Source organism: Haliotis rufescens, unplaced genomic scaffold, assembly GCF_023055435.1.
Source record: "Haliotis rufescens isolate VD_foot unplaced genomic scaffold, xgHalRufe1.0.p SCAF_1, whole genome shotgun sequence".
Taxonomy (NCBI): Eukaryota; Metazoa; Mollusca; class Gastropoda; order Lepetellida; family Haliotidae; genus Haliotis; species Haliotis rufescens.
This window is the reverse complement of record NW_025963779.1, coordinates 87,337,209-87,347,846: the sequence shown is the minus strand read 5'-3', so window position 1 is coordinate 87,347,846 and position 10,638 is coordinate 87,337,209. Positions and strand designations below refer to the sequence as shown.

Genomic DNA, 10,638 nt, shown 5'->3' with positions numbered 1-10,638 from the left:
AAATGGATATACATTTCTCTTGTATGAACTAACACAGATACATTCACATTTCTCTTGCAGAAACTATCATCAATATATACACATTTCTCTTGCAGGAAATAGCACCGATACATTCACATTTCTCTTGCAGGAACTAGCACCGATACATTCACATTTCTCTTGCAGGAACTAGCACAAATGGATATACATTTCTCTTGTATGAACTAACACAGATACATTCACATTTCTCTTGCAGAAACTATCATCAATATATACACATTTCTCTTGCAGGAAATAGCACCGATACATTCACATTTCTCTTGCAGGAACTAGCACCGATACATTCACATTTCTCTTGCAGGAACTAACACAAATGGATACACATTTCTCTTGTATGAACTAGCACAGATACATTCACATTTCTCTTGCAGGAACTAGCATCGCAACATACACATTACTCTTGCAGGAACTAGCACCAATACATACACATTTCTCTAACAGAATCTATCACCCATAGACCTACATGTCTCTTGCAGAAACTGGCACCAATCAATACACATTTCTCTAGCAGAACAAACATTTCAGAACAAACCAAAGCAGAGTTTTGACCACGTATAGTACGTTATCAATGTTTGATTCACCTGTTATGACATCACTAATGTCTTGAAAACATTTATCATGGCATTATATGCACCCCAGCTAGATGACATGTCATAGAATGCTATTTGCATTTATGATTCATTTGATACTGATACTAAAACTATCACAAAATAATGATAAGATAGTTTCACATTTGGTCATTGAAGTTATGTTAATCGTCTCACCGAGTCTCAAACAAATAATTTCGATCCCAGTACTTCCAAATCTACAGGACTAAAGACAAGAAATACACATATAATGCCTATTCAGGGTAAAGTCTTCTGTTCTCAGGTCCAGCTGCAATACCTACCGCGTGTGTGTAGATGTCAACGGGCTTGAATGGGTTGAGGAACACAAGGATGTCACCAATGTACGTCTGAAAATAAAATAGCAATACCTGATTAATGCTACACTGTATTAGGGGTGAGCGTTTGAGGTTAGTGTTTATTAGTGCTGCACTGATTGAGGGGGTAGAAGTGATGCGTTGAAATAATTTTATAAATATGTGCACAATTCAAAATCAAGACCAAAGTGACAATACCATAGTAGGATTAACGGAGTTTGTGTAACTGCACTATGAAGAATAATTAAGAATCGACTTTCACGTTGTGTGAGTTCATTGCCATCATAGAGTGAGGGCCAAACTGAATGTTCATACTCCAATGAACTCACACAAAGTAAAGGTCAATTCTTATATTTTTTTATTACAATTTCATATCACAAAGGATGTAGGCCATGATCAATACACAATTATACTTAGTACGTGTGACTTCATGTTCACACTGACAGCCATACAACAACCAGCTATATGGCGGAATAAAATAGTTCCTCGAAACGAGATGTGACATGTATTCACAACTTACTCTTCAGAAGCATCTTATAACAGATGCATTTAAATAATAGCACCATTAGATGAGAAAGGTCTGTTAAGTAAGTCAGTCTCCATGACAGCGCGTCGTAATACATTTACATAAAGTACAAGACGTCAAAATGGCCGACACGATAAACGTGACTGGAGAGATTTCGGGAGCTGTTAATGAACCTATGGCGACTACATGGTTTAGTCATCATTGATCAATTGTTCGATCAGCGAAAGGTGATTAAAAATGCGTCAAATAGACTCTATGGTAAACTCATAGATTGCTGTAGATAGTCACTGTCAGCCTAGACACGGATCGAGTTGATACTACTATATTTTGGATGTGCATTTCTTCGTTTTGTTCACTAGGATCACTAACGATCGTGCAGTCAAACTCTCTGACGTTTCTCAATGTATACTAAAACGCTGAGTTCAAGATTAAAGGGTCTAAATGATCTGAAAGAACGCTTCTGTACGTATTCCTGCGAGGGAAATCCCATGGGTTTCCCCAGGAATGTGGAAGTAGTCCGTCAGTGTTTACGTCATTTCAAGAACACGATCTCGTGAAAAATGTATGAACGTCAAAAAGTGTCGTTCATACAATTATGCACGTCAATTTCGCGGTCAGGTGACCGACGTCTTGTCCAATTGAAAAGCCGTATATGTGTAAACTTCAAATTAAAAAAATATCACAATTTACCCTACCCGTATCATCTTCGCTAGATCAAACCCGCTTGTCGATATCTCCCGAAATTAACACATTTCTTTAAAAACTCAATTCTGTATAACAAAAAACTGAGTCGTTCAATGATACGTACAAGATGTTTCTGTAAGCTTTTTCAACTACTGTTAACATGTTTACTTTGCACAAGGTACCAGATGTAATGAAAACGTACAAACACCAACTGTACTGTGATTTCATGTATGTTCTGATAATGTAAGGATAGTAGACGCAAATTCAATACATCAGCAAGGTACCAACGGAAGAGGCAAGAATGCTTTTTATTCTACACCTTTCGTCATTTTGGTTTCCTTCCATGGTACCGGTTTTCTAAGTCTTTTGAGACGCCTATTTAAGCCGCCTCGCCGCCAAACTAATAGGGGTTTGCCTCTATCACCCCCCTCCCCCTACACACACAGACACACGCACGCACGCACGCACGCACGCACACACACACCAGCTTGAATTACATTCTTTCTTAAGGAAAGTAACTTTTAGTTAACCAAATTAATGAAAAATACTACGTGTTTTTTGATGGCCCAGATGGTTAGCACTGATGAGGTTGTCGGACGCCATTATGGAACCTTTATTTTCGATGTTTATGCATTTCTCTGATATTTAACTTCGAGGTTAAGCATCAAACAAAAATTGCGGATAAGTGCTCGGTCTGAGGCATTGTCTGTGTCACGGCGTGGATAACGACATGACGTCCACCACAGCATGTCCCGGCCTGGATAACGACATGACATCCACCACAGCATGTCACGGTGTCATGTCTTTCATGTGTTTCTCATCTGCGTTCCTGTTATTTTTAGTTGTCTAATATTGACAACACTAGTGGTGTGAACATATTCTGTTGACATAGCTTGTCTCGTTACATAAGCCCAATGCACTTTTCAGATGCTTCAAAAGAAGCAACTCTCAGCAAGGTCTCGTTTACATCCGCGGACCATCAATACAAATAATATGTACGCATGTCCACAAAGGGTACATTCTGTGTCGTGTTTTACTGTGGCCTACACACACTGTGTCTTCAGGCAGCTGGTATTTAACCACGTTATGTTGAAGGGTAGGAGTAGACATTAAAGGCTTACTTTGGTGCAAACAAATAACAATTTCCACAACCCAGGACATTTGAATGGAAACTTGACACGTACATATTTACCACTGCTGATGGTATAATACAGAGAACTGTCTTTGACATTATATCGACCAAAGCAGACTAGATTGACAATTGTTAAATGAAGAATTGTTCGTTCAATGCTAAATGTCGTTGACATCTGAAGTAAATATTACTGAACTAAGGCATTTATATAAAATTTAGTAACTCGTCTTCTGGCTTATTTTTTATCTGCTTGAGTAAGTATTTCCAAACGACATTAAAGGAGAGGGAGTCAAATAACTTGGCAAATATAAAACGTAACGACTATGATAGAGAATTTATACTCTTTAGAAGAGAGAGCTTTGTGTAAGAAGCCCTTCGTCGTATAAAAGAGCATCATACTGAAGTCAAAAGATTTGGTCCCCTATTGCACACCATGAAGCATTAAGCAGTCAATACCACACGTGTCAATTCATTGCTGCGGAAAACACAAAATAACACATAATCCACAGTCATATACTAGTGAACCAGTACATAAAATGATTCTATAAATATGAAATAGCTACTAGCGAACGATCATTTACCACTATACTCCCCCAAATGCTGTGAAACAACCACTCTACACTATTATATCAAATATACCTGTTATATAAATAAATAAATAACAGTAAACAATCGTAATAAACAGTAAGTTCAATAAAGAATTTCGAGTAAAGTTTCACATTAATCTGTTGTGTAAATAATCCACACTAGTAAATAACATTAGATATTTATATGAATAAACAGTTACTGCTAAACCTTCATAACACTTTGTAAATATATGAATACAGAAATTCTAGTAAACCCCTTTACTATGCTGACATATGAATAAACAAGTACCAGGAAGCTTCATATTAAACATTTCTTTGACACACACAAAAAAGTAAAATGTGATATTCTACACACAACTCAATAGAAGTAATTACATAGTAATACTTCTGAACCATTACCTTTCAACCATTATATTCTACTGTCATATAAACAAACAAATACCAGTAAAACATCGTATTACACTGCCTTTTTAAAAACAAAACACAAGAAAAAGTCATATCCCACTAGTAGAGTGTAAAATAATGTTAAAAGATCTTCAAAGTAATCGTAAATAATTACTCAACATTACACTACTTTCGATTAAACATTCCTATTCCATTGACATGCAAACAGACAAATAATGCTTTGCACTCATTTTTCACTTGGATTGGAGTGTTTTGAAATTCCCCAAAATTCATCTTTTGTAGTATTGGTGTTTTCATTAACTTCTTCATAAAACCGTTGTCCTTCATTACACAGTTGTGTAAACATTCCAACCAGGAACAAAAGGTATCTAAAATAAATATCATCAAACGAAGCAAGGATAAAAATCAACAAATATAAAACAAAATGTCAGTGTGCCCCAAGATGAGCGGTAAAGTATTTTAATCCCAGGTACGGCTCAGCCTGGAGGTGCGGTCTGGCGACCTGACAAATATCATGGTGGTACCCGCTACAATTAGTTCCCACTCTACCCCCGGTGCATCACCTATGAAGCTGAGTGCTTCCAAACGCCCGACTGAAAACACTAGAGCATTCATAGACAGTGTTTTGTCGAACAAAACCTTGACTAAACTCTTAATCGATGCATTTTGAGCCAGTTGGACGACCTGGGTGTTAGGAACGTTTGAACTGGCTAAAGAAGTTTTGAAGTTTTATATTCTTCCTATATTCAGTCGTCTCCTTGGCTTAAATTTCCGAAACATGCGCTTGTCTGATCTTGACTTTTGATTTTCTAACAATGGTGTTTTAAGAATTTTGTTTCAAATATGTTTTTATCGATACTTTGCAGCCGGGATGTGTAACCTGTTAGAGCTGACGACAGATTTTGCATACAAAGAGCGATACTGTTCGAAGGAAGACGGGTAGAACATGTGTCCCACATATGTCAATATACAGTCCCGTTCAATTCGTTCAGAATTTATGTTATTTTTCAAACTTTAACAACTAAATTATAATTCACGTGGAGTACCACGTCACGTGTTTACCTCTCACCAAAGAGTCCACTATTGTCTTCAGTGAAGGTATACCACAGCAGCTATTTCCTTTTTATAAAAAAGAACATTTCATAGGAAATCATTTTGAGTTTCTTTTTAGATTTGAATTGACAACAGGCAACGTCCTTACACATGACTCTATTGATAACTGTTATAACATATTTCTCTAACGGAGTAGTTGGAAGCACTCGTCATTGTATCTTCAATCTGCATCATTGGGGCAACGAAAGAAAGGGGAAGTATCACATCACCTTGTCTCACCACACCGACATTTTGTTGACCATGATTAATCGTGTTTCGACTGAATTGAACCTATGTTTAAAATGGTTATACAACTCATAATTCGTATCCTGAATTACATAGAAGAATCATTATATGCAGGAATTATTTAACAATGTTATATTTATTTCCACCCAGTAAAGATTAAACTGCTCAAGGAAAAGGTTACAATATATATATGAACAAACCATCTAGATTAATATTTAATCACGCAAATTATTGTAAATGTGACATTAAGCACGATGGTATGTTCGAGGCAATATGTCTAATCTTCTAAATTATGGGTCTTGTTTAGTAATCTTCGAACATGCTTTTATTCTATCAGCATCCGGGTACAAAACCTCTTTGTTAATATATCACGTAAATGACAGACAATCAGACGCAACCATGTTCCCCTCTTGTAATTAGTTGTGCGTGAGGTGACAACGCTTTCTACATGGGTTTCTGCAGTTCTGTGACACAAGCTTCTTAACACCGGATTACAGCAATAAAATCCACTTTTCCCTGCGTACCCCTGTAATCCATATGCAGATTGCTAACATTGGTGTTTGCCTGCGTGTTTTTTTACCCCGTCCCCAAGCTTACAACAGCGCATGTTTCCCAGATGCCGCCACGTCAAATGTAAGCTGATGGAGGGTCCATTCAAACATAACGCCACCTCGGTAATCAGAGGACGAATTTCAGAGATTTCCAAGATTTGTAAAGAACAATGGTTTACTGAACACATCTCTGTCCTGCCCCATGTTGGTCTGGTGTCTTTAAACAATTACGATTTGCAAATATTTAGCAGTTCTTGAAGTCGGCAGTCCCTGTTCTCCGTTATGCAGACGTTCGCTTAATACGCCGGTGAATTATTATGTAATACGAGAAATATTTCTCAGATTTGGCAAGCAATTGCTAAAAGAGATTACGCAAATCAATATTCTAAATCCAAAGGCCGGGTAATTCTCAGGAATTCGTTTTCTGACCCGATTTTACGGTTTTGCAACAATCACTGCAAATATAAGTCGCGGCTGTTATTTGCACTGTCGCAAATCATCATTTACAAATTTCTCGTGCAAATGCTTAAACGGAAATAAAATGTCTCAAAATAGATCATTTTCATCAGAACATACATGTCAGGACAGAAGGATGGTGTGACCCAGGTCGACATGGCCCTAACATTGAATTACAAATATGTGCGTTATGAAAAATACCTGTTAGAAACAATACGAATATTTCCTTTATACATTTGGAAATGTCTGTTGTTTTAAACGTTATTTTGTTCTCGCCACTATGTTTTCTCCTCAATAAACAATAAAAGTAAATAATGTCAGCTCGTTTTATGCCAGTCGACACGTCAACGTTGTAATGCTCTCAACACATCATGATGTGATGCAGTAACTCGACTTGACGAGACAACCAGAGAAAGTCATCATTCTCAGTTTTGTACCAGTAACATAAAAATACAGAGATGGATAGATGACCCCATACGTTGTTTTAGTTCATGGTTGATATTGGATTTGATTGTAGATAGAAATACAAGTTACGTCAGTTTATGTACAATATGTAAATCATTTCATAGTATAAACTGCAAATGCTTTAACGTAACATTATTAATCGACTGTCCGTATGATGCTAAAATCGGCCCGGATCATAGCACCAGAGGGCGAATACTGTTTCAGCGGGCCAATACGGGATTTGAGCTGGCCAAATACGGGATTCGAACTGGCCAATACGGGATCTGAGCTGGCCAAATACGGGATTCGAACTGGCAAATACGGAATTTGAGCTGGCCAAATACGGGATTCGAACTGGCAAATACGGGATTTGAGGTGGCCAAATACGGGATTCGAGCTGGCCAAATACGGGATTCAAACTGGACAATATGGGATTTGAACGGGCCAATACGAGATTCGAACTGGCCAATATGGGGTTCGAACTGGACAATACAGGATTTTAACAGGCCAATACGGGATTTGAACGAGCCAATACGTCTTTGTCGGACCAGTACGGCTTTTGCTCATGATTGCATTCTTTACCAATGCAATCACAACAAGGCCATAGCCTGCTGTCACCACACTTCGATAGTGCGTGGATGCTGTTTTCTGGCTGTTAAGGTGTAGGAAATTAAACCTGTATATTTAAAATTTTGTAAATATGTTCTAAATGTACACCAACAGTCATGTACTGCTCCAGTTTATGATGAACTTGGTTGATTTCCGTTGTTCATTTCCAGATATGTCAGAGAAGTACGCTACTGGTTGAAACTTTTAAATACATCGAGCTGTTTACTAACATTCTTTATATGATACCTCCCTCCTTTATTGTGATAAAGGTGTTAAAAACTGGGCTTATGTGAAACCAATGTTATTTGAGAAAGGATTTGGCTACGTGTGGATTGATCCGCTGTGTACGTTTACACGTTACACGTTACACGTTTTGTAATGTTTTCAAACAACGTTTAATATATATATTTGTCCAAAACTGGCGTAGGGATGTCTCATTCATTAATATATTAAGGGTGTATGAAAAAACTCAAGCACACTTTTTGAATATTATTTAAACATAATGCATTATAAAGACAGAATGTAAATCCCCATGATCAAGTAATAAGTGACGTATTGAAACAGGTCGTTATGAAATTGTGAAAAGATCGTTAAGATCTTGTAATTATTGTAAAAGCGAAGATATCTTCGATGTTGAGGACAAATACCATTTCTTTCTCGTACGTCCTTGGTACAAAACGTTTAGAGCTAAATTCATTAGTAAATACTTTGGATAAGCCAAGGTTTTACAAACTTACGGTACTTTTAAAAAGCATATATACATTGACTGCAATTAATCTGTCCAAATATATTTAATATTCCACCATCAATGTACCATAATCAGATTATTTTGTTCGGATTCGAGTTGTACTGTCATCATAATATGTTGTATTAAGATGAGAGGCTGACTATCCAAATCTTTTTGAAGAAATCCCATCTGTCTGTCTGTGACATGGAGCTGACTACATCTTGCATAAATATCCAATCCCCAAACTTCTAGCATTTCACATATTGTTTTCTCGGTGTACTTCAGAAGACATTTGCTTTCATTTTGACAAATTGTCATGAACCTGTGGAGAATGAGATAACTGTCTCTATGGTTTCTCACGTTTAGGGACAATTTTGCCACTGATCAAGAAATGAAGTTTGCCCTTCTATTTGTCGTGTGGGATATTGGTGTACAGAGCTGAAAGTCAAGTGCTTTGAAATAATTACACTTGGTTCTTGTCTAAGATTGCAAAATTTCAAGCACATCCTTTGAGGGTTTTTTGTGAATCTACATGGAATTAACTCCACTTGTCTCAACTACTTTCTGTGAATATAAAGAAAGTCCTTCCTTGGTGGCATTTAAGGATTGTGGTTAGTCTTTGAGACAGGGATTTGGTGGTACATTTGACAGAAACCATCAATATATCTGCCTTTGTACAGACGTTTATGGGGCTTAGGATTCCATTACAAAAGGGTAATGGACATGTCTTAAGGTTTAAGAGTCAAGTCAAAAGATGCATGGTTTGGGCAGAATTCTTCCACAATTCAACATACTGGCCTTATACGTGGCACTATTTGATGTCACTTATGCCAAGATCTTTGATCAAACAATTAACGAAGTGATGCGGACATATACTGGTCATGTTATTTGAAGCCTAGTCAGTGGGAAGAACTACAAACTTTTCATGCAGGGCAGCCTGACTTTGGGTGACTGCCGGCTGTCTGTATTTCAATTTGGTTTCCTTGTTTTCAGTCTGTACATTTTATCAATGACCCATTCTGTAGGACATTCAAAAGGTTTATGTTCTCTTTTGGCCTAACGTCCACATAACATTGTCTATGTTCATCTAAATATTTGGAAACATCCACTTAACATTGTTCTATCAGTAGCTGAATACTAGTACACCACAACATCACATTGTTCTTAAAGTAGCTGAATACGAGTACACCACCACATTACATTGTTCTATCAGGACCTAAATACTTGTACACCACCACATTACATTGTTCTATCAGTAGCTGAATATTAGTACACCACCACATTACATTGTTCTACCAGTAGCTGAATACTAGAACACCACAACATTACATTGTTCTATCAGCAACTGAATACCAGTACACCATAACATTACATTGTTCTATCAGTAGCTGGATACTAGTACACCACCACATTACATTGTTTTATCAGTAGCTGAATACCAGTACACCATCACATTACAGTGTTCTATCAGTACCTGAATACTAGTACACCACCACATTACATTGTTCTATCAGTAGCTGAATACTAGTACCCCACCACATTACATTGTTCTATCAGTAGCTGAATACTAATACACCACCACATTACATTGTTCTATCAGTAGCTGAATACTAGAACACCACCACATTACATTGTTCTATCAGTAGCTGAATACTTGTACACCACAACATTACATTGTTCTATGAGTAGCTGAATACTAGTTCACCACCACATTACACTGTTCTATCAGTACCTGAATACTAGTACACCACCACATTACATTGTTCTATCAGTAACTGAATACTAGTACACAACCACATTACATTGTTCTATCAGGACCTGAATACTAGTACACAACCACATTACATTGTTCTATCAGTAACTGAATACTAGAACACCACAACATTACATTGTTCTATCAGTACCTGAATACTAGTACACCACCACATTACATTGTTCTATCAGTAGCTGAATACCAGTACACCACCACATTACATTGTCCTATCAGGACCTGAATACTAGTACACCACCACATTACATGGTTCTATCAGTAACTGAATACTAGAACACCACAACATTACATTGTTCTATCAGTAGCTGAATACTAGTACACCACCCCATTACATTGTTCTATCAGTAGCTGAATACCAGTACACCACCACATTATATTGTTCTATCAGGACCTGAATACTAGTACACCACCACATTACATTGTTCTATCAGTAACTGAATACCAGAA

The 10,638-nt window shown here is 37.2% G+C and overlaps 1 long non-coding RNA gene across 1 annotated transcript in view; it reads right to left on the bottom strand.

The window, feature by feature from the left end:
- Positions 1 to 928: 928 nt before the first annotated feature.
- The window catches only part of LOC125384256, a 31,106-nt gene continuing 21,396 nt past the window's right edge, over positions 929 to 10,638 (bottom strand). Inside the window, exon 3 of the long non-coding RNA XR_007223096.1 lies at positions 929 to 994. This is a non-coding gene — a long non-coding RNA (uncharacterized LOC125384256). The remainder of the gene's footprint in view (positions 995 to 10,638) is intronic.